At 36.2% G+C, this 26,560-nt stretch overlaps 1 pseudogene; it reads left to right on the top strand.

The window, feature by feature from the left end:
* Positions 1 to 2,116: 2,116 nt before the first annotated feature.
* Positions 2,117 to 26,560, top strand: part of LOC118622425 — a 141,000-nt pseudogene continuing 116,556 nt past the window's right edge.

Here is a 26,560-nt window from a genome sequence, read left to right as displayed (position 1 = left end):
TTCATCTGTTGTACTTACTTCATGAAGAAATATTTTAAACCTAAAGCCAATTTATTTTTTGTATATTTTTCACAGAAATTATATGAAGCAGCAGGCTAGTCTGTAATGACTTCACTAAGGGAGTGCTTAGAATATTTCCAACAGAGTTCTATTACCTGGATTACTATCAACTGTTCTAGGGCAACACATTTTTTTTTTTTTAAATCTGGGTACTTAATTGTTCATTAACTCAACTATTCATACTTTCATTTTTATTCTACTCATTTAAAACTACCAACTCCAAGAATATATTTTGTTCAGAAAATTATGAATGATAAAGCAGGGGTGTTTAATAAGTTATCCTTAAAAAGGGCATAAAAGATTAAGAATCAGCCTTTTCTAAGCAGATGTTGCTTGCTTCAATATATTTCTCAGCTGTGATTATGTTCACTGTTAACAATCAAGTTATTGTTTTTACTTATTTATAGTTATAGTTAGCATAAGACAAAATTGATATGTATTCTTTCATAAATCACTGTCAGAAAACAGACGTGTCCCGTGTAAGTAACTGCCAAGCTGAGGAAGAGCACTCCTGGTTCCGGGATGTGGTGTAGTTTGGGGGATAGTTGTTACTTCTTCATCAGTATTGCTGTGAACTCGAGTGAATAGGAAAGAGTATTGAAGGGAAAAATTGAACCATTCTAGAAAAGCATTGCATACATATATCAGACTATTATTTCCTGACGTGAAGAGATAGAATATAAGGAAAAACCACTGGCCAGCATGGCTTACTCTCCTACACAATAGTTCATAGACATGAACAGAGTTACTTCTATTTATTTTCCTGGCACTTTTATCAAATTTCTTATATTTTTACCATCATGCACACTTTGCTAGAAAAAAACTCTAATAATTTTGTGCATTGAGAGAAGAAAACAAATAAGTGACTGTCATGTTTCTCTCTATGATGTTATATAAGCCTGTTGTGAAATAGAGGAATCATTTATAGAAAATATGTTTGGGTACCAATGCATCTGTGATGCTATGTTAAATGTACATATGTTCATATTTCATATGTGAAAACAAATCACATTAATTTTGGTCTTAGTTTAAATTTCTAAAACTGGGAGGTTAACTCTTTTATTAAGCCTAAATAAATATTGTTTTAACCTCTCCTCTCCTCTCTCTCTCTCTCTCTCTCTCTCTCTCTCTCTCTCTCTCTCTCTCTCTTCCTTTCTTTCTCTCTTTCACATTTTTTTCCTCTGGTAGGAACACTAAACGTATGATCTACCCTCTTAAATTTTTAAGTGCACAATAGACTATTTTAGCAATAGGTACTATGTTCTACAGCAGATCTTTAGAACATATTCATCTTTAAAAAATTGTTTTCTTTATTGATTTTAGAGAGAGAGAAAGGGAGAAGGAGAAAGAGATAGAAACATCGATGAAAGAGAACATCGACTGGCTGCCTCCTGCATGGCCCCCACTGGGGATTGGGCATGTGACCTGACTGGGTATCAAACCAGAGACCTCTTGGTGCATGAGTTGATGCTCAACCACTAGCCACACCAGCTGGGCAGAACATATTTATCTTAAATAACAAACGCTATACCCATAGAACAACTCCCTATTTTTCCTCCCCTTCAGCCCCTGGAGACCAATATTATACTCTCTGCTTCTATGAGATTGACTATTTTAGATAACCTCACGTAATCGGAGTCACATAGTATTTGTTCTTTCCTGACAGACTTATTTCACTAAACATAATGTCCTTCAGGTTCATCCCTGTTGTTGTATTAGCAATATTTCCTCCTTTCTTTTTTAAATATGTTTCTATTGATTTTTTTTTTTAAAGAGAGAGGGAGGGAGAGAGAGATAGAAACATTGATGTGAGAGAGAAACATGAATCGGCTGCTTCCTGCACGCCCCCAGCTGGGGAAGGAGCCTGCAACCCAGGCATGTGCAAGGACTGGGAATTGAACTGGGACCTCTCAGTCCATGGGGTGACACTCAACCCACTGGCCGGGCTCTCCTCTTTTCATAAATGCTGAATAATATGCATTATATGTGTACTATGACATGTTTTCTTTACTATTCATCTGTCAATAAACATTTAGATTTTTTACATATTTGGGCTATGGTCAACAGATCTATGAAAAAGTGTTCAGTATCAGTAATCATCAGAGAAATGGAAATTAAAATCACAGTGAGAGATCACCTCATGCTTGTTCGTATGGCTGTGATAACAAAAGAAGATAATTGTTGGTGAGGATGTGGAGAAATTGGAACCCTTGTGCAGTGTCGATGGGAATTTAAAGTGCTGCAGCCACTGTGAAAAACAGTGTGGAGTCTCCTCAAAAAACTAGAAACAGATCAATCACATGATCAATCAATCACATGATCCCGCAATCTCATATATAGAAAAAATATGAAATAAGGATCTTTAAGAGATTTATGCACTCCTAGTCTCACTGCAAAGTTTTGTTTTTAATGAAGTAAGTAAATGATACATGTACCATTGTGGTTGTAGTCCAGATTAGTGAGTATATTTACTCAAAGTATACATTTATTTGCTTATAATTTAATAATGGCCTCTTAAAATAATTGAATTTGGTCTGAATGGGTTGCAGCCGCTTCATATGGCTTCATTTGTTTCTACAGTTTTAGACATATGTGTATGTGTGTGTGTGTGTGGGGGGGGGGGGGTGGTTACTAGATTAAATTCAGGTGGCTAGGGATTTGTTTTAGAGTTTGTTAGGCTTATTAGATACAAAGACCTTAGCAAATTTATATTTTCTTATAAAGATATTTTATAATATATGACATAGGCATTTTTTAAAAATTCATATATATGCCATAAATATGTATGTATTTATGATATTTTAAGTATATATGTATTATAAAAATACAAAATTAATGCACTTGTTAAGTAAACATACAAAATGAAATAATACATTAATATTTTGTGCAATATGGAATAGCTTACTCATGGCCTAATTTGGGGAATTTAGAGAATTTCCAAATGTTTGGTTAAAAAATATTATTTGCTTAGTCACTAATTTTGAGAGTATGGATTTTGAGAAAGGAAAAAAAGGATTTTAATGTAGAATAGTTAAAATATACATGGTTTCAGCTACAAATTCCCTTTTTGTAAATGGGGGCATTTATAACTTTTCTTACTGTGTATGAAAATTAAAGACCTATAGATCATATATCTTCAAGTATAATGGAATGGATATACTTCTTACAGGTTTACTTATCAAGTAAATACTTCCCAAACTGCTAGGTATATTTTAATTTGTTGTATAAGCACACAAAACCAACATTACTTAGAAAAAATAGATCTAAGCAGTCCTTCTGCCTGCACAATAGCAGAATGAGGCTTCAGCCCCGGTTGAGCTGATATTTATACTCTTGCATGGAAAATATGCACAGGGAGCAAAGATAAACAATTTTCATAAAGAAATGTCAATGCAATCCCTTGTTAGTATTGATTTTAAAAGACTGTGACAATATCAAGATTGTACCTCTCGTAAAAGTATAAATATAAAAAGGAGACAGAATCATCCACGGAAAAAGAGTTGGTGTCAGAGATGGGAGACAAAATCTCCTATGAACAAAATCACTGATCTACTCGGGAAGTTTAATACAGTTTAACCCTTACGACTAGATGCATATATTTAAAATAAGTGAGAGACACAGGTGTTCACCACTCTTACTAAGTTTTAATGCCATAACTTCTTGTTAAGGGAAGGTAAGTCCTTATCTTTTATTCCCATGCCAAACTGAGATGAATCCACAAAGAATTTAGTCACCTCTAATTCTGCTGTTCACACAGTTTTCTTGGTATTGTTTATAAATGGGGCTGAGAATTGATCTTTGCCCTGGCCGGTTTGGCTCAGCGGTTAGAGTGTTGGCCTGCGGTCCAGAGAGACCTGGGTTTTGGTTCCCGCTAAGGGCATGTACCTCGATTGCAATTTGTCCCCGGCCCCAATTGGGGTCCTGCAGGTGGCAGCCAGTAGATGATGAATGCAAAAATGTCCTCGGGTGAGGATTAAAAAAAAAAAAAAAAAGAATTGATCTCTATCTGCTTTCTAAGTACTTTTTAGCTAATTGTTGTAGAAAATATATGAGTCATATTAATAAAATATCCTGCATACCAGCATATACTAAAATATGTCTAAATGTTGAAGAAAAAACAGTAACTTGAAGATGTCCACCAATGCACACTGACTGTGACAATGCTAGCCCCCCAGACGTCTGTGCTCCTAAAAAACAGCAAAAGTTCACAAATGCCCCCAACCTTTTGTGTTCTGAGACAAGGCTCCCTTCAAACGACTTAGATAAACTTATATTTCCTATTGACAAGACTATTCCATTTTTTTGCCTTGTAAATGATGAGTTGAAATGTTGGTACTCGCTGATCAACCTCAACAAAATAACTGCAAATTTTACTTGAACAAAGCTTAGTTATGCTTCTTTCCTGTCCAGCAAGATTCTTGAGCATTGACCAACCCTCAGACTGGGTCAGCAGTAGAAAAAGGAACAACTCTTTCTTAACAGCCACTGTTGAGAATAAGCTGACCTCAAGGAAAGACATTTCCTGCTCAACTGCCAATCGTACCACTGGCTCATCCCACTCCCTTAGACCCCATTCTTTTGCCTCATTTAAACCTCCTTGTAAAAGAAAATTCCTTTTGGCCTGACCCTTGAAACTCTGGCAGATCTGTGGTCAGAGCATTCTCTCCATCGCAAGTCTCCCTCCCAGAATTTGGTAATGCTTTGGAATAAAGGTGAGTCCAGATTTAGTTTCTTTCTTTATTTTATATTTTTATAATCACTTCCTTGCAGAATATCCTTACTGGAATTATTTTGAATAAGTAGCTGCCCATAATTTCAAGGCAAAATTCTTAAAATCACATTAACATTGTGAGTCTAGTTTTACACCAACATTTAACAAGATCTTTTTGCCATATTTATTTAAAGATATAAAATTACTTGTATATTCGTGATAATAAGTAAATTTAACATTTGTGAGACATATAAAGGAAAATATTTCTTTATATATCTATAAGGTTTATTGGATTATCTAGTGAAAACATTCACTAAATAATTCAATATCAAGGGTAACTTCTCTAACTTAAAAGATAAGCAAGAGTTAGAAAAAAAATAATGAATATGTATTCATAATGTCCCTTGACATACACACACACATACATTATACACACACACACACATACACATACCATGTATGTATGTAATGTATACATAATATTTATGTATACATAAATTTAATATTTATATATCAACTGTTATGGTTGTGTTCCTCCAGAATTTACATTTTAAAGCCTTAACCTTCAATGTGATCTTATCTGAAGACAGGAGATTTAAAGAGAATGTTAAGGTTAAATGAGATCAAATGTGCAGGCCCTGATTCACTGTGACTGTTGTCTCTATAAAAGGAGGAAGAGACACCTGGGGTGTGTGCACAGAGAAAAGGCCGTGTGAGGACGACAAGAAGGCAGCCACCTGCAAGCCAAGGACAGAGGCCTCAGAGACATCATGTCTGCCAGCATCTTAAACTTGGACTTCCATTCTCCAAAACTGTGAAAAATTAATTTCTGTTGCTTACGCCAAACCGTTAGTGGTATTTTGTTATAACGGTCCCTGCAAACTAATACATGGATTGTAGCTATCATTTCATAAACCACCGTTCATCGCTGTAACTTCTTTTGGGCTGTTAAATAATAATTATATGAAACGTCTCTGGATATCAATTTGACATAAACTATTAGCCAACATAATTAGTGAAATAATTCATTTGCATTTAGAAGAAACTGTATCTGGGGTTACAACAGTACTTTGCTCTGAGAGAAGCCACTTTATTTGACCACATGTTGTCTATGTTCAAATATCAGTGTTGTCTCTAATTAACTGGACAGCCTTCGACAAGTTTCTTAATTTTGCTGTGCCTCAATTTTATATATGTGAAATGGTGATAATAATAGCGCCTATCTCGTTACACACATTAATGGAACGATTCATATATAAAACCTTGAAACACACTGCTCCTGGCTTTTAAAAATTCCCCACTCAATCTCAACTCTCCTTCCCTTTCCTGCCTTCCTCGGATTCTCTGCTTGTGGCCCACCCCCTAAGCATTTCCCATTAATAAATCCTCAGTTTAAGCACATGGTCTTTATTCTTTGAAACATAAAGGTAAATTCTCTCCATTTTTTTTCTCGCAAATTTTCAGTAAGTCGTTTCCAGAGAAATAAAAACAGGTGAGAAAAGCATTAATAATGTTCTCCCTAGGCAACCAACTGATGTTCTTTCTCATTGATATTTCTGTCTCTCTCTCCCTCTTCCTTCCTCTCTCTCTAAACTCTAAAATCGATAAAAAATTAAAAAATAATGTTCTCCTCAATATTGTACACCTAAAACCTACGTAATGTTGTATAACAATTATATCTAAATAAAACTGGAAGAAAAAAGACTTTAAAAAAAATTCAGTCAACTATGAATGATTGATTACATTGTTTTTGGTGAGGATTAAAAAAAAATTAAGATAATGATTAATTAATGACAATGTTCTTGCAAGCCCAATGGTAGCTGAGCAGAAAAAGAATAAATGTGACTATGTTTTCTCTATCATATAACATAGAACAGAGATAAGCAAATTCTAGTAATTGATATTTGAAATGCCCCTTATCTCTAGAAAATATTTTCTTCTCAACAGGTTCAATGTAAGAATTTAGCACAATCTTTATAAAAATTGCTATAGGATACAGATTTTCTCCCCAGAATCACACCCGAAAAAAGGTATATCTAATATTATGAGTTCATTTTTATAGTCAGTCCAGTGCTGCAGATTAATAGACAACCTAAAGAGGACAAAGGCTGGGTTCTGAATTGCATCAGATGAAAACTGCATGTACTAAAATATTTTTGTTGGCAACACCTCTCTGGAAGTTGTCATTGAATTTTCCTACTCAGAAGGAAACTGTCAAAATCTTTATTAATAGACAAGAATCAGAAAGGTGAATAAAAAATCTCAGCACGTTCTTTGGAAGGCCAGCAATCTGACATTCATGCCACACTAAACTTCAGACAAAACGAAAGGTTTATAGAAGGAAGATGCTCTTTCACCTATGTGCTTGAAACTCAAATTTTTCCTAGCAGTCATATCCTCTAAATTTTTTCTGGTGAACTGTACACAATATTAAGTGGTGGGGACATATTAATTACAAGGACATCAGAAATTAGAGTTGGGCATTAATGTTTCTAAGTCTGCTGCACTGTAAAAATGTTTAAAAGAAGGTACAAAGCCTGGCTGGTGTGGCTCAGTGGTTCAGCATTGACTCATGCACCAAGAGGTTGCAGGTTCGGTTGCTGGTTAGGGCACATGCCCAGGTTGTGAGCCAAATCCCCAGTGGGGGGCATGCAGGAGGTGGCCAATCGATGTTCTCTCTCACTGATGTTTCTATTTCTCTCTCCCCCTCCCTTCCTCTCTCTAAAATCAATAAAGAAAAAAATGTACAAAAAAAAAAAGATAAGAAATAAGAATATAACTTCTGTGGTAAACTATGAAAGGCAAAGGGAAAGTGTATATGTTCAGTAGACAACGGAATGTCTTGTGAAATAACACATCTTTGTTGTCCTATGAAAACCTGAAAAAAAGCTATTATTGTGGAACATGGGGCAATGGCATGATTTCCTTTCAGTAATAAAACAAATGCAAAAATAAATGAAACCACACCGACAAAACTCAATTCAATTCTGAGAAGCTGAGATGAAATCCATGAGTGGTGTCTCTTAAGTAAAATACAGTTTTCAGTCAACTATAAAGTAGCTGCTATTCAGTTCAATTCGGATAATAATTACATTGGTAGAAATAGTATGTTTAAATATGAATAGAAAACTAGATGGATACATAGAAAATTGTAATTAAATAATAAAGCTGATAAATGATATATTTTATAACAACTAAAAAACATGTTCAGTTTGATGTTTAGATATGGTTTTGCTTTTTACTACTGCTAAGTAGCCACATGTGGAACTTGCATAAATCATACAGAACTCCCATGGACTTTACAATAGATTTAAATAAAGCAAAACTGCTGAAAAAATTAAAACCCTACCAATTTATTAAATAGGGCTAATGAAATAATATATGAAACTACAACTTATCTAAAAGATCTTTTCTCTGTTCGCAATCAGAAATACAGGGAAGGTACTGAGTCCCTCATAGATTTTATATTTTTAGATGTTTCCCTTTCTGTTCTAATTTTCTCATAAATTCACATTTAAATGGTCAAATTTGTATAAGTACACTTTCCAAATGACTGAGATTCACAGTGTAAATTAAAAATTCAAAGTGTGAGTTGCCGCCTAGCTTTTCCTCTTTATTAGTTTGTAGTCCAGAAAAAAAAACAAAACAAACAAACAAAAAAACCAAACATTTGCTTCTCTAAGTCTTAGTTTCTGTATTTAAAAAATATGTTTTTATTAATGTTTAGAGAGAGAGGAAGGGAGAGAGAGAGAGACATCCACGTGAGAGAGAAACATGGATTGGCTGCCTCCTGCACACCCCGTGCTAGGGATCGAACCTGCAACCTGGGCATGTGCCCTGACCAGGAATTGAACTGGAACCTCTCAGTCCATAAGATGACACTCAATCCACTGAGTCACACTGGCCGGATAAAAGTTTCTGTACTTTTAGGAAAGGATATAATGAAAACTGACAGAGATTAATTATTTAAAAAAAAAAAAAAAAAAAAAAAGCCAACGCGTAGTTGGTATTCAATAGATGTAAATTTCCTTCTTGTTCTATTTATTGCTTAAAAATATTACCTTATTGCAAAGAAAAATTAAGATAACAGCAGGAATGCTAAAATTGAGCATGCAAGCTATTTAAAGTTCCACTTGATAATCAAATAATTTAATTTTTCACTCATATTTAGTTATCTATTTACTGCATGATATGGTTAACAATTTATAGTTCACATTTTTAGCTAACATAATAAAAGGCATACTTCTTCATTTTGACTCATAAGATGTATCTAAGTTTGGATTTATTTTTGATTTTTGTAAAAATAGGTTTTTATTGATTTTAGAGAGAAAAAGAGGTAGGAAGAGGATGAGAAACATCGATCAGCTGCCTCCTACATGCCCCTACTGGGAATCGAGTCCTCTACCTAGGCATGTGTCCTGACCTACAAAAAACAGAAGACTTCTCAGAGCATAGGATGATGCTCAACCGATTGAGCCACACTAGCCAAGGCTAAAAAAAAATTTTTTAATATTGCTTTGATTCACTGGACTCTGTGAATATATAGATTATTTTATTTCATCACTTCTGGAAAACTCCTGGCTTGTATATGTTCCAGTGATATCAGTGACTTAATACTTTCTTTGATTCTTCTACAACTCCCATTTCTCCCAGTATCTTCCATGTCTCTTAAACTTATTCCTATTTTTCTTTTTTTCTAAATCTCTCTGATGTATGCTGAATAATTTCCATAGGTTTTACCTTCTGGTTTACTACTCTCTCTTAAAATGTCAATTTGAGATTAAACTAATACATTGGATTTTACATTTCATTACTTTACTTAACGTGTATCTGTGTATTCTATTTTGTAAGTTGCGTTTGTTTGTATACTATAGTATGTGTGTGTGTGTCGGGGGGTGGAGATGGAGAGAGTCATTTTTCCCTAGAGTTTTATCTACAGGCACTTTGTAAGGCCTACAATTCATGAGACTTCATCCTAAGAAAATCTGTGCTGGCATCTGTCAAACTCACGACACCAGAGGTCTTGATGACACAAGAGGACAATTTTTAGCAATATTATCAGCTCAGTGCTTTTTGAAACACATAAAGTATTTATGTCCAGTTCTTACTACACTGATGATATATCCATCTTGAGGAACTTGCTTAATGTATTGTTCTCTTATTAAATAAATTACTTTGCTAGTCCTCAGGCCTTGTGAGGTCATGAATCAGAAGCCATGATTCACCAGGCTAGGGAAACACTTTCAAGGCAAGCAGACTTGTGGGTGACTACAGTGAGACTCTAAGTACTGATTCTGGGCCAGATGGGGGTCGTGGCAACACAGTGAACTACAAGCAGACAAGGCTTGGCTTGAGGGGGAGCATCGCAAGGGAACAAATGCCCCCATCATTGGTTGCTGCCCAATTTATTTTCTTAGCAGTTTCCTTGGTTCCACTGTGTTTGAGGTAAACATTTCCTTGAAATCGCATCTCTGCTGACCTTTCAGCCAAGCCCAACATTCTTACTGTTCCAGCTGCACCTGGATGTTTTCAGCCGAGGTTCTTAACACACTCACTCCCTTGGGCAGTTTCTAACCCAGTTCACATATACTTTGTCCTTGGCCACGACATTCACCCCCTTGCATACTTTGTCGTCAGCTGGCCAGGCCACAAGAATGCAAACCTCAAGGTTACATTTTCTTCATCCACCAAACCCCCAACCCTACATCTCAGAGGTGAGCGCACTGAGAGTTAAAGCAAAGTAAACCACGTGTTGTTAATGTTGAAAAGCAGAGCAGTCAACTGTGAGGATTGCTGACCCTAGCACTTGTTTATAAAGGCTTGACAGTGTGTATTTGCCAAGGGAGTATCGTTGCCTTAACATCTATATTAATTAGTTTTTTTCTCAGTTTTTACGAAATGTGAAAAGTATTGTTTTTTTGTTTGTTTGTTTGTTTGTTTTTTATGGCAAGTACAGAGTAATGCCGCAGCTCCTCCATAGGCAGGACACAAAGGCAGTCGTCCTGAACACAGAATACTGAAATTACTGGGCATCAGGCAACACCAGCATCCATCTCTAGGAAGAAGAAAGGACGTTATCTTCTCAGAGAGTAATGGATTATTAGAAGCCATTTTGTGATTATGTTAGAAGGAAGAAAAAATAAACAAAACAATTGATAGGGTATTTTGGTTGTTAAAATAAATGTGTAGAAGAAAATTAATATTTGTAAAATAATGTTAATACCTAAAAATCAGAAGACATCCCAAATGAGTTATGGATAATATGAAAACCCCAAAAGAATAATATCAGAACCTAGGAAGCACATGGAAAAGTTCAAGGCTGAAATAATTAAGATAAAGATAATATCTGGCCACATCCAACTAAAGGTTTTTACAAGATTTTGAATAGGAAAGAATAAGAAATTAATAATGCTTTTGTATTTAATATTATATATAAACTAACTCTATAGTATATCTAGATTATTTTGAATATTTTTAATTTAATCATTCTTATATTACTGTCTTTGCAAAGTCTTAGGTTAAATATTCTTTTAGTTCAATGATAGCTCAATTTGGGCAAGCGATGCATTTATTTGGTAATCCATTAAAATGTATATATTGTCACTAAATGTGTGTATGTGTTCATGTGTATTTCCATATACTAATTTCAGAATCCCCATTCTGTGTATTAGAGCAAGATGAATTTCACCTGTCAGTTGTAGTCAAGGCAATAATAGAAGTCCTATCTGGCCTCATGGAATGTGGCCTCAGTGAGAATAATTTCAATTGAGGGATTACCTCTGCAATGTTTCAACCAGCAAATGAATTACAGCATTCACTAGAATTTATATATTCTGTGGACTTCTCCAGTACTGATTGTACTGTATCACAATGTTTTATAAGATTTAAAGATTTGTTTGATGGCAGGACGTACACAATGATAGTTAGATAGCTAGAGGGCAGAATTTTTTGTTACTTATAGCTCCAAAAGGGATAAGACTGTTGGGTAAGGTCACATAGGAGACTGTACCCAGGAACAGGGTAGTAGCAAGTGGAGCTGTAGGGAGCAGTTTATGTATCACAATCAGGGCATGGATTGACTGCTTCAAATAACTAAGTTCTTAGGCTCTGGGCCATAGGATCTATCCCTAAGTGTCTGATACCTGTTCACAGTGCATGTAGACTGGCCCCGGAGTGTGGAGCCTGAGCAGAGAAATGAATTGGGTTACAGACTTCATTGGCTCCTCAAGAAAGGGAACTGATCTGCCACTAGCCAGGGCTTCAAAAGGATAAAAAAAAAAAAAACAACAACAGCTATCTTACATACAATGTATGTTTACTACAATTTAATAAAATTTTTATCATATTCTATAATTTTAACATTTTTAGCTCTCTCATATTGTTCTTTATATTTCTAACGGGAAAATATTTTTTCTCGTGCTATAAAATGCTAATATAGATTCAATAATTTATACTATCAACAGAGTCCAAGTCATCTGAGGAAAAAAAAAAAAAAATCAACTGGGACATAACATCACAAAGCGACCTCACTGAATTTGATCTCTTGATGGGCACTGAGACTTATGAGTGACATGACATGAACCTTATTCATTGTTTGTTGATATAACAGCTTGCCTCAGAAATGGACTTTGGTGTCTCTTTTCTGAAATGTCTTCACCAGATCAGGTGTTTGGGAATAGTGTCGCATATTTTAAAGTGGATGAAAGTTCATTGTGATGAAAACCTACATCAATTTTATAAGCCTATCTAAGAACTCTAATAAATATTATTCTGATGAACATAGAGTTTGTACTATCTGTCACTAAAAGTAACTAGGACTTGCTATTTGTCTATACTTCTAACTCCCTATTTACAGAAGAAATAGAGCCATCCGGCGAGAGAAATTTAATCAAATTGAGAATTAGCTAATAGAAATTTCACTGCTTCTGGATTTCTGCAATTCTAATTCAATTTTTAATATAAACTATGAATGTTAGCTATATTTGTTCTATGAAGAGCAATGTAGGACTAAAACAATAAAAAACAGAAGAACTCTCCTTTTTCAAAAGATATCACACTTTTATACGTTTTGCAGGCATTGAGGTTTGGGTTTTGTTTTTTTTTTAATTTAATTTTATTTTTAGAACATGTCTGTTCTAGGATAAGAATATTGTGACAAAAGTCTACACATTGTATTTTAGGTCAATTAAAGAGATGAATAAGAGGATATGTTATTCACAGAACAGCAAATTAATCCCTAGATACTTTCGGAAGATATTCTATTTTCACATTAGTGAATCCAGCTCAAAAACTGGACCTATTCAGCACATAATCTCCCAAATGCTGGAAAATACCAAAGAGAATTGTTCTTCTATTGTTTTTATTCCTAACAAAATAGCATGAGAATTTTTTAAAATTATTTTTTATTTTTTATTATTGTTTTTTAATTAATTAATTTTTGTTACAGATGTTTCTCCTTTTTCCCCCACTGATTCCCCCCTCCCCGACCCTCCCCACCCTGTCCCCAGTTTGTTGTCCATGTCCACTGTTCATGCATACATGCATATAAGTTCTGTCGTTTATCTCTCCCCCACCACCCCCCTCTTTAGGGGATTGTCAGTCTGTACCCCACTTCCGTGTCTCTGGGACTACCCCATTCCTCAGACTGTTATGTTCATTATATTCCACAAATAAGTGAGATCATATGAAACTTGTCTTTCTCTGTTTGGCTTGTTTCACTTAGGATGATACTTTCATGGTCCCTCCATGGAGTCTCAAAGGATAAGAGATCTTTCTTTCTTACAGCTGCATTGTACTCCATTGTGTATATGTACCACTGCTTTTATACCCATTCGTCTACTGATGGACACTTGGGCTGTTTCCAGATCTTAGTGATTGTAAATAGTGCTGCTACAAACATGGGGTACATATATTCTTTCAAATTGGTGTTTTGGACTTCTTAGGGGATATTCCTAGAAGTGGGATCACTGGGTCAAATGGAAGTTCAATTTTTAATTTTTTGAGGTAACACCATATTGATTTTTATAGTGGCTGCACCAGTCTGCATTCCCACCAGCAGTGCACTAGAGTTCCCGTTTCTCCACACCCTCGCCAACACTTGTTGTTTGATGATTTGTTGATGGCGGCCATTCTGACAGGTGTGAGGTGATACCTCATTGTTGTTTTAATTTGCATCTCTCTGATGATTAGTGATGATGAGCATTTCTTGGTATGTTTCTTAGCCATTTGTATGTCCTGTTTGGAGAGGTGTCTATTTTTTTCCTCTGCCCATTTTCTTTTTTTTTTTTTATGAATTTTTATTTATTTTTTTTGTTACAGATATTTTACCTTTTTACCCCATTGGCACCCCCCACCCCACCCCCCCTCCACCCTGTCCCCAGTTTAGTTGTCCATGTCCATTGGTCATGCATACATGCATATAAGTTCTGTGGTTTATCTCTTCCCACCCCCCCACCCCCCATCCCCTCTTCTGAGGGATGTCAGTCTGTGCCCTACTTCCATGTGTCTGGGTCTACTGTATTCCTCAGACTGTTATGTTCATTATATTCCGTATATAAGTGAGATCATGTGGTCCTCTGCCCATTTTTTAATTGGATTCTTTGTCTTCCTTTTGTGGAGTTGTATGAGCACTCTATATGTATTGAAAATTACCCCCTTATCTGATATATCATTGGCAATTATGCTCTCCCATACAGTGGGTAGCCTTTCCGTTTTGATGATTGTATCTTTCGCTGTGCAGAAGCTTTTGAGTTTGATGTGGTCCCATGTGCTCATTTTCTCCTTTGTTTCTATTGCCTTGGGTGATGTGTCAGTAAAAATTCTGCTGCGTATGATGTCTGAAGTTTTGTTGCCTACAGTCTCTTCTAGGATTTTTATGGATTCATGAGTTACATTTAAGTCTTGTATCCATTTTGAGTTTATTCTCGTGTAGGGTGTAAGTTGATGGTCTAGTTTCATTTTTCTGCAAGTAGCTGTCCAATTTTCCCAGCACCATTTATTAAAGAAGCTGTCCTTAAACCACTGTATGCTCTTGCCACCTTTGTCAAATATTAATTGAGCATATTGCCTTGGGTCCAATTCTGGGTTCTCTGTTCTGTTCCAGGTCTATATGCCTGTTCTTGTGCCAGTACCAGGCTGTTTTGATTACAGTGGCTTTGTAGTATAACCTGAAATCTGGTATTGTGATCCCTCCAACTTTGTTCTTCCTTTTCAAGATTGCTGTGGCTATTTGAGACCTTTTTTGGTTCCATATGAACTTTTGAAGTAATTGTTCTAATTCTGTGAAGTATGCTGTTGGTATTTTGATGGGGATTGCATTGAATCTATAGATTACTTTGAGTAGTAAGGACATTTTAATGATGTTAATTCTCCCAACCCATGAACAGGGTATGTGCTTCCACTTTTTTATATCTTCCTCTATTTCCTTTTTCAATGACCTGTAGTTTCTGTGAATAGATCCTTTATTTCTTTGGTTAAGTTTATTCCTAGGTATCTTAATTTTTTTGCCGCAATGGTAATGGGATTGTTTTCTTAGTTTTTCTTTCTGTGTATTCATCATTGGTGTATAAGAATGACATGGATTTCTTGACGTTAATTTTGTATCCTGCTACTTTGCCAAATTCATTTATTAAGTCTAGTAAACTCTTGATGAAGTCTTTGGGGATTTCTATGTATAGTATCATGTCATCTGCAAATAATGACAATTTCACTTGCTCCTTTCCAATTTGGATCCCTTTTATTTTTTCTTCCTGTCTGATTGCTGTGGCTAAGACTTCCAGTACTAAGTTAAATAGGGGTGGCAAAAGTGGGCATCCTTGCCTTGTTCCTGTTCTTAAGGGAAATGCTTTTAGTTTTTGCCCATTGAGTATGATGTTGGCTGCCGGTCTTTCATATATGCCCTTTATTATGTCTAGATATGATCCCTCTATTTCCACACTGCTGAGCGTTTTTATCAGAAATGGATGCTGGATTTCGTCGAAGGCTTTTTCAGCATCTATTGATATTATCATGTGGTTTTTATTCTTCATTTTATATGTGGTATATCACATTTATGGACTTGCAAATATTGTACCAGCCTTGCATCCCTGGGATGAATCCCACTTGGTCATGGTGGATAATTTTTTTGGTGTATTGTTGGATCTGATTTGCTAGTATTTTGTTCAGGATTTTGACATCTATGTTCATCAGGGATATTGGCCTGTAATTTTCTTTCTTTGTTGTGTCTTTTTCTGAATTTGGAATTAGAATTATGCTGGCTTCATAAAACGAGTTTGGAAGTCTTCCTTCTTCTTGAATTTTTTGAAATAGTTTGAGGAGAATGGGTATTAGTTCTTCTTTGAATGTTCAGTAAAACTCCCCCGTGAAGCCATCCAGGGCTGGGCTTTTGTTTGCTGGGAGAGTCTCGATTACAACTTCAATTTCTTCTGTCATTATTGGTCTGCTCAAGTTTTCTATCTCTTCCTGATCCAGTTTTGGGAGACTATGTGTTTCTAGAAATTTGTCCATTTCACTTAGATTGTCGAATTTGTTGCCATATAATTGTTCATAGTAGTTGTTAACAATCTTTTGTATTTCTGTGGTGTCAGTTGTTACCTCTCCTCTTTCATTTCTGATTTTGTGTATTTGGGTTCTCTCTCTTTGTTTCTTGGTGAGTCTAGCTAAGGGTCCATCAATCTTGTCTATCTTTTCAAAAACCCAGCTCTTTGTTTTATTGATCCTTTGAATTGGTGTTTTTTTTTTTTTTTTGGTCTCTATGTCATTTATTTCTGCTCTTATCTTTACTATTTCTTTCTTTCTACTTGCTCCGGGGTTTTCTTTTTGTTTGCTCTCTAGTTCTTTAAGTTGTGAAGTTAGATAGTCTATTAGAGATTTTTCTTCTTTTTTGAGGAGGGCTGTAGTGCTATGAACTTCCCTCTCAGAACTGCTTTCACTGCATCCCATAGATTTTGTGTTGTTGTGTCTTCATTTTCAGTGGTTTCGAGGAAATTTTTTATTTCTTCCTTGATCTCCTCAGTGACCCATTCATTGTTTAATAACATGTTATTTAGCTTCCATGTATATTCTTCTTGCAATTGACTTCTAGTTTCATGCCGTTGTGATTTGAGAAGCTGCTTGATATGATTTCAATCTTCTCAAACTTGTAGAGACTTAGTTTATGTCCTAACATGTGGTCTATCTTTGAGAATGTCCCATGTGCACTTGAGAAGAATGTGAATTCTGTAGTTTTGGGGTGTAGTTCTCTATAGATATCTATTAAATCTATTTGTTCTAGTGCTTCATGTAGAGTCTCTGTTTCCTTGCTAATTTTTTGTCTAGAGGATCTATCCAGTGATGTCAGCGGGTTTTTGAAGTCTCCTGCTATGATTGTATTGCTATCGATTTCTCCTTTGAAGTCCTCCAGAAGTTTTTTAATATATTTTGGTGCTCCTATATTGGGTGCATATATGTTTATGAAGGTTATATCTTCCTGTTGGATAGATCCTTGCAATATTACGTTGTGGCCTTCTTTGTCTCTAATTATGGCCTTCATTCTGAAATCTATTTTATCAGGTATGAGTATTGCTACCCCAGCTTTTTTTTCTTTTCCATTTGCCTGGAAGATTTTTTTTTTTTCCATCCTTTCACTTTCAATCTATGTGAGTCTTTTGTTGTGAGCTGGTCTCTTGTAAACAACGTATAGATGGGTCATGCTTTCTTATCCAATCAGCTACTCTGTGTCTTTTTATGGGAGCATTCAGTCCATTTACATTTAAGGTGATTATTGATATGTACTTATTTATTGCCATTTTTATTTAGTGTGGTTTTATTATTCTTCCCATTTCTCCTGCTAATTACAGCAGTCCTTTTAACATTTCTTGCAGTGCTGGTTTGGTGCTAATGTATTCCCTTAGCCTTTTTTTTTTTCTGGGAAGCTCTATATTTGGCCTTCTGTTTTGAATGATAGCCTTGCTTGGTAGAGTAGTCTTGGATTCAGATCCTTGCTTTTGATGACCTTGATTACTTCATGCCATTCCCTTCTGGCCTGTAGTGTTTTTTGTGAGATGTCAGCTTAGAGCCTTATGGGGTTTCCTTTGTAGGTAACCTGTTGTTTATTTCTTGCTGCTTTTAGTATTCTCTCTTTGTCTTTAATATTTGGCAGTTTGATTACTATGTGTCTTGGTGTGAGCCTGTTTGGGTTCTTCTTACTTGGGGCTCTCTGTGCTTCTTGAACTTGAATGCCTTCTTCCTTCACCACATCAGGGAAGTTTTCTGTCACTATTTCTTCAAATATATTCTCTAACACCTGCTTATTTTCTTCTTCTTCAGGGACTCCTATGATGCGAATATTATTCCGTTTCCAGTTGTCCCACAATTCTCTTAAGCTGTCTTCCTGTTTTTTAATCGTTTTTTCCCTTTTGGTTTTCTGATTGGTTGATTTTTTTCTACCCTGTCTTCTAATTCACTGATCCAGTCTTCAGCCTCCCCTACTCTGCTTTTTAGACCTTCCAATGTGTTTTTCATTTTTGATATGTCATTCTCCATTTCTTCCTGTTGGTTTTTAATTTCCAACTGGTTGATTTTCAACATTTATGTCTTTACTCATGGTGCTCATATCCTTACACATGCTGTTGAGCTTCCTCAACATCATGGCTCTAAATTCTAGTTCTGTTAACTTGCTTAACTCCACCTCATTTATCTGATATTCGGTAGAGGTCTATTATTCTTTCATTTGGTTTTGTTTCTGTTTTTCACAATTTTGGCTATCACAGTGGGCTTTGGAGTCTGCCAAATTTTCCCTGTGGGTATTGGTGTTCTATTGTTTGTGGCTCCCTCTCCTGGGTTTGGATGAACCAGGGAGGACCCACTTTAAACACCACTGTCAAGTCCTAGCTTTTCTGGTTAGTGTTGCTAGCCCAGGGAGTGGTAGTTATCCTCTAGGTTTTTTTTTTGCCTGAAGGCTATTAATACGGGTCACCTGAAGACCCTTGGTTTCTGAGTTGCCTGAAAAACTCTCTCAGGTGCTGAGTGTAAGAGGTTTTCCCGAGGGTGGGGCAGCTGCTGGTTGTTAATGGGCCTCAATTAGCATTTCAATTGTACCAGGTGGGGTTGAATCTCTGTGGTAGGGACTTCTGCCTCTCCCCAGGGCCCTGGGAAGGAGTAAAATGACCACAGTCCTGCGTGGCTGCACTCAGCGAAAGCTCTTAGCACCCTCTAAAACCCGAGTGTCCCCACACAGTTCCAGTCCAGTCTGCGTTCCCTCTGCTGGAGCCCAAGGTGAGTGGCTGCTGCCAATTTAACCTCTGTCTAGACTCTGCGTCCTGGAGCCGCTTGGGACTTTTAACCTGAGGGTGCTGCTTCCAGCCAAGGGCAGCCTCAGCTGTGGCACCAGCCAAGGGCGTTGCACTCAGCAGAAACCCCAGGACCGAGCCACGGTAGCAGGACCCTGCCGAGGTGGCAGAAGCTTCCAGTAGAGTCCCCTGGTCCCCGCGAGTCCGTGAGGCACCAGCCGAGGGCTTACCATGCAGAGTTTGCGGGACACAGCCTTGGTAGCAGCGTCCCGCCAAGTCCCCTGGTCCCAGCCAGTCTGTGCGGCAATAGCCGAGGGCTTAGTAGGCAGCAGAGTTTGCAGGACTCAGGCGGGGTCGCAGCCGAGGCGGCAGCAGCAACTTCCCGCCAAGCCAGCTGGTCCCTGCCCAGGCCGCTGAGGACCGTGGGCTCCCGGCCCCTCTTGCTTCCTCGCAAGCCTACCAGGATTGAGTCGGTGTCCCTGGTTATGTGGTCCTCCAAGGTGTCTTTCGGTTGCCCCTTCCTGAAGATTTGCCTTTATTTTCGTTATAAATCCAGTTTGGTCCTGGGAGATGGTCTGTTTAGCTCCATTCACTCCGCCACCATTTCTCCTCCATAATGAAAATTTTGATAAAGTTAACCAGAAAGCATACAAAAATCTTAGTAGAGATGAGTAATGGAGCATATACTTCATTCAGGGGTTCACCTGAAGCAAAGTGAATACGTCGACCTTCAATCGCAGCACAGAGCAGTGAAGACAAGTTGAGTTCTGAATTCAGGGTCATTACCAACTTCAACAACTTGAGGGATTTGAACTTCAGCTTTCTCGCCTAGAAATAAAAATAATAATTGATTTTCTATGTAATAAGAAATGTTCTTAAGATTTTAAATGAGATTTCAAATTATATCTGAATGCTTTAAAAATGTATAAAATCTAATCATGACTGATGTGTATTAAGTAACTTCAGATGATCATTTATAGATGAGTTGATGAAGATGACAATTTAGTTTTCTCCAGTGCTCAAATCACTTTTAATATAAATATATAACCCAGCTGGTGTGGCTCAGTGATTGAGCATAGACTCATGTACCAGGAGGTCACCAGTTCGATTTTCATGGCACATGCCCAGGTTGTGGGTCCAGTCCCCAGTGGGGGGCATACAGGAGGCGACCAATTGATGTTCTCTCTCATCGATGTTTCTATCTCTCTCTCCCTCTTCCTTCCTCTCTCTCTAAAATCAATAAATAAAAAATAAATAAATGTATAATTCTGTCACAAAATTACATATATAATAGATATTCAAAATATTGTTTGCTGATATTATTGAAATTTTTAGAAGTTCTCCAATGTTATTATGAGCCTATCATTGTTTTAAATGCTGAATAAATTTTAACTTGCAGGATCCTCATCATAACCTAGGAAATAAGTATTCTGGAATGAATGTGAGAATAATTTTTTATTGGCATTTGAATTGCTAAGGGACTCTTGATCCTATTTTCTTAAATGTTTCTTATTACATGTTGCAAATGCACACTTTTATTTAATAGTAGAACATAGATATCCATGCTCAATAAAGAAGGAAGAACTTTTAGATTATCAATGGATAAAATTTAAGGTTATTGACACTAGTTCTTACAAATATTACCCTAGCTAGTAAATAGATTTCTTCCCTTGAATTTTATTACAAAATATTATTGTATATTTTATTTGAAAACTATTTTCTTTCATTTATATTTACTAGGAGAAGTTCATGGAAGTATCCTCTTCTTTTTCAGATGTTCTGATTCCTATGAAAACCAAACAATAATTGTGTATACTGCAACATAAATCTTTGGACTTTTTGCCTGAAAACTAAAGGGTTTAAACTCAATCATCTTAAGAATTCTCTCCTTCCATAAAAGTCTGTGAGGTGGTGTATATACAGGGTCTTCACTGGCACCAGATGAATGCGTGGGAGTCACTACTTGCTTACGCTCAGGACCTGAAACCTTCCTGGGCAGAGATTTCCTAAAACATGGTCCAGTTTCATTTGAGAAAACAGGGAGAGAAACATTTTAATCATCTTCTGTGAATATACTGTTGCAAACTTAAGTTGCACGCAAATTTATTTCTTTGTCTCCTACTGTGTGTTAAAATATACTTGGATATTTTTTATAGTCATTAATAGGCAATTTGTCCAGTTACTACTCATTATATTACATTGGACACACTTCGTTTTCTGATGTAACTTGCTTCATCTGTGTAGCCATCTGGGTTTAAAACCCATATTTACAACGAAGAAAATAAAATGCGAGAGAAACATCTTTACTCTCCATAAAAACAGAATCACCCAATATGATCAGTGAACAGATTCTAGTTAGGGAGGGTACTATGTTATCATGCATAACATTCATAATCCCTTTTCTAAATCTCAATTCCCAATTTAATCTACTATCATTTGCTGACAAAACTGGGCCTACAATCAGCAGTGTCCTGGTCATTCGTGACCACTGATTATTTGGACAGCTTACTACTTTAGATGGAAGTTAATCACACAATTGATGGTAAATAGTTGCAAAGCTTACATGAGTTGAATGGTAATCTAACAAAGAATTTATAAGGAGAAATCTGATCCACTCTTTAGTTTTATAATGTTTGGAAACATTAAACTTATCTAGTTCTTTTTCTCCTTTACACATTACTGTGCCCTTTTTATTTCACATAGGATAAAATCAAAACACTTGGCCATGTCCTAAGGGCTCTTAAGTGAGCTGGACCAGTCTCTGCTGGTCTTGTTGGGCTACTCTTTGCCTGAACCACTATGCTTCAGTGGTAGCGACCTTGCTCTTCATACATGCTTTTCATTCAGTCTTTCAATAAATGATGCTTTCAAGATATGGGGAAGATGAAAACCTGAGCTGGAGTTCATATTTCATATAGTTTGTACTAATATCCTTTCCAGAAGGTGGATGGTGGTGAGAAAATAGTGATTGTCACACAGAGGACTTGTGGGAGTGGTTGCTTACCTAAACTGTTATAGAAATATTTTAATATTATCAACTGGCCATAGTATAGGCAGTCACTTGAACCCAAAATATAAATACACATCATAAATGTTCTAAATTACTCTTGTTTATTACCTTTTAAATAATAAAGAATAAAAATTTATCTAACATTAGATGAAACAAAGACAAATGATCATAATTTATTTGGTCCTTTAATTAATTGCTTTAATCTATGTTTATTAATATTAATCAATATAGCTTAATATAGTAATGTAAAATAAAACAGCCATTAATACCTTAATTGCATATATGTTGATGTTTGTTATCCATTGTGGTGTCAGTTTCCCTTAATTTTTAAGTAAAACACTATAGCTTTTGAAATTCTGTACATGGTATATAATTGTATTTATTCAGTTGTTTTTCAGTACTTCCATTACATTTTGTTTTGCAAACATATCTATTTGAATATTCATTTTCTTCATTTTTTTCCAATTAAGTCTAATCACATCTCTGAAAAGAGAAAATAAAACTATATAATTTATAACCCAAACCATTACACATATATATTTGTGTGTGTATGCGTGTATATATAAATATATAGTAAGAAAAAAAGTCCAAAATAGAAAAGAATTATGTTTTATTTCTTAATTGAGAAAATCAAATCAGTTAAACAAAAAGAAAGATTTTAAAAAACTAGGACATGACTTTGTTCCTTTAAATTTCTGCAGTTTTGCCACTCTATGGCATTTATGTGTGTGTAGTACATACATATTATGTATACACAAATTATACACGTATATCTGCATATATATTTATTTATAATATATAAAACAGTAATATATGTATAACATTGAAGCAAAACATAATGGTAGCAAGTGTGTATTAATTCTTTTTTGACCCTAATGCTAAGAGAACTAAGTATTTAATCAACTACAAAAAATAATAATGAAAAATTTTAAATAAACAGGTCTTTTAGACTGTATAACATAATAATTGACTTTAATTATTATTGATTATTTGATTTTCCACATACTTACGTCTTTATATTACATGGTGTAACTATCCATTTGTCTCAAGTCCCTGGAGTTGTACCCCAGGTAACAGAGACCTTCATCGTGTTCTCCCCTCACTACTACACCGGACACTATCCTGTCACAGAGTTCTTTTACAACTCAGACTTGTTGTTTTTATTCATTCTTGGGCTTAAAAACCTCCATTACTTCCTTTCTCATTGCCAAGAAAATAAACACCAACCTCCTTGGTGTGCATTTTGATATGGTTCACAGCCTGGCCCACCATCAGTACATACTGCCTCCCCCAAACCAACACAGTCCGACACTGCATCCCCAAACCAACAGTCCCACCTGGCTTCCTCAAACCAACAGTTCCACACTGCATCCCCAAACCAACAGTCCAACGCTGCGTCCCCAAACCAACAGTCCCACGCTGCGTCCCCAAACCAACAGTCCCACGTGGCTTCCTCAAACCAACAGTTCCACACTGCGTCCCCAAACCAACAGTCCAATGCTGCGTCCCCAAACCAACAGTCCCACGCTGCGTCCCCAAACCAACAGTCCCACGCTGCGTCCCCAAACCAACAGTCCCACGCTCCGTCCCCAAACCAACAGTCCCATGTGGCTTCCCCAAACCAATAGTTCCACACTGCTTCCCCAAACCAATAGTCCCACACTGCATCCCCAAGCAAGACAGGACTGGCTCCAGACCCTATTCCTGCTATTGTGGCTGTTCCATTGTCTCCCGTAAATTATTACCCTAAGCCTGAAAGGACTTGAAGAGTAGCATTCTCATTCGGTAGCCAATGTTCTTTAAACAGACTGTATTTGCCACATGAGATATATTGTGAATATTGGAAAACAAAGACATGCAAAACACAGTGCTCTTTCAAGCTGAATCCATCTTCACTAACTTGACAATGCCTCCATTTTCTCATGAACACTGTATACTTTCACATAGCTTTTAAAGAGATTTAAAGCTTTCTTTTCTTCAAAGTACAACCATTAAAATGGTAGGAAGGGGATGCAAAGGTGGAAAAATGACATTAAAATCTTCCTGAGAGTGAAATCTTGTGCCTGTTCTAGACGGTAAACGACCACATTTTGGGCACCTGAAAACGTGTTACCCAATGCACCTCCATGATAATATGGAACTGTTCATTCCTGGTAAATGAAGCAAGGTAGAGGTGGACACAGGGCTCTGCCTCCTTCTCTGCACCCCGCAGGTGCCTCGATAGCCCACTGAGCGGCCAGCAGAGCAGAGGGACCTGGCCCGAGGCTGCTCTCCCTTCCCTGGGTCCTTTTTAGATTCTCTGACTTCTGGGCAAAGTATCTGATACTTTGCAGGGAAGAAAACGAAAACGAGGAGAAGAAAGGGGATGTGTGAGAGGGGTGTTCCTGCTTAGAATGCGGGCCCCCATAGCACGCACCTCATGCTCCTGATTTAAAACTCAAGGGAAAGGAGTGTGGGGGGAGGCAGAAGAGAGTAAAGGGGGAATAGATGGTGACGGAAGGAGACTTGACTTGGGGTAGTGAACACACAACACAATATACAGATGATGTATTATAGAATTGTACACCGAAATCCATGTAATATATTCACCAATGTCACCCCAATAAATTCAATATAATTTTAAAAATTGTATTTCATAGACCTATTAATTTTGTAATCGGCTCATTTGTAAGACTGTATTAGGGTCCTTAACAATCTGAACGTGTATCTTAGCCATTCTGGTAAGTATTCTACAGACATGGTTTTGATTCTGCTCAATCTGTCCTCTGTATAGTTTATAATACTAACTTTTTAAAGTTCTTTTTTTTTTAGCACCTATGTGTTCTCTTTTCTATTTTAGCAGATGTGATAGCTTGTATCAAATTTGTACAAGCTAGCCTCAATAACTTTATTCTAAGCATATGTATACATAGATTTATAAATGCCTACTCAGATAACTTTTTTCTCATATACTAAAATGTATAGATATGTAAATATGTTAAATAATATATATTACTCATTAAATAATACCATATATTACAATATATAATATACATAATATATGACATGTTATAAAATAACATGTTTTATATGTTAATGAACTGTCATGATTTGTGAATAATGTATGTTGCATTAAATTAAAAACAACACTGCTATTTGTACATATTTATTTATTTATTTTTATTTATTTTTTTTTTTATCCTCACCTGAGGACATTTTTCCATTTTTTGTTCAGGTAGAGTGGAAGGAAGAGAGAGGAACAGAGAGAGAGGAGAGAAACATCGATGTGAAGGGACACATCGAGTGGCTGCCACCCGCACGACCAACCAGGGCCGGGGACAAACTGCAACCGAGGCACGTGCCCTCAGCGGGAACCGAACACGGGTCTCTCCAGACCGCAGGCCGACGCTCCAACCGCTGAGCCAAACCGGCCAGGGCTATTTGTACATATTTAAAGAATGTAAATTATTTTTATATTATACCCTTATACCAAATTAAAAACATTTCAAACTTTCTCTCACTTACTGAAGTTTTTATTGTAAGCCTGAAAAAATACTGTTTTTGATTCATAGTCAGAAGTTACAGATGAAATCTTTAAACACTTGAAATGTGCCAAGTTAAAGAGAAAAATGCAAAATATGTGCTGAAAAATTCATGAAGCTTATCAGTTTGTGTCACTGGAACTCAAAACAAAGATTCGTATTTCAGAGAAATGCCCTGAATGCAGTGCTGGTAACATCCCACCGGGAATGGTTTGTTACATCTTACTAAACACTTTAATTCAGTCATACCCTTTTGTATTTACACTTTCAACATGTTTCACTCCAGAGGAAATGAGAAGTGGAGAATCAAATCTGTTACCTGCCTGTTAACTGTATTAATATGGAAATTTTGATTTGTAATGAAGTGACTCATTTTCATCAAAGACATCTATAAAGACAATCAACATATAAACATTTAAAAATAATTTATTTTAAAACTATTACTTGAAAATATCATTTTAAAAAATAATTAAAGAAATAAATGACCTCATTTTGCTTCCTCTTAGAGTTTCATATAGATTAGAAAGAGGGTAGGGAGCTACTCAAATTATATGAGTATGATAAATTCTATCATCTATATATTTACCTATTTATTTCCATACTTTCATCCAACTACCTATTCAGTTATCATATGTTTAATGCATCTATCATACCACAAAAAATAAAACAAGTCTTATCTGGAACATATAAGATTTAAACTTAAACCTTCAAAATGCACCATTAGTGGCTATATTTCATGAAAAGTGACTTGCAATTTCTAGCCTGGATACAATGCATTTCATTTATTTTCTCTTAGCTCTGTAGTACCTAAGGGTCATGGTCTGTAGGTTGAAATTTATATAAAACAGAAATATAGCCCTGAATATTCAACTATGTATAATCACAACACTTTAAAATGCCAATTGTGTGTTTTTTTAATATTATATATAGTGAATGTTTTTTCTTTTGTAAAGGAAAAATAGAAAGAAAAAAACAACAGAGAAAAACACCT

The sequence above is a fragment of the Molossus molossus genome, unplaced genomic scaffold (genome assembly GCF_014108415.1).
Source record: "Molossus molossus isolate mMolMol1 unplaced genomic scaffold, mMolMol1.p scaffold_m16_p_9, whole genome shotgun sequence".
NCBI classification, from domain to species: Eukaryota; Metazoa; Chordata; class Mammalia; order Chiroptera; family Molossidae; genus Molossus; species Molossus molossus.
The sequence above is the reverse complement of the archived record's forward strand: the minus strand, read 5'-3'. Positions and strand labels throughout refer to the sequence as shown.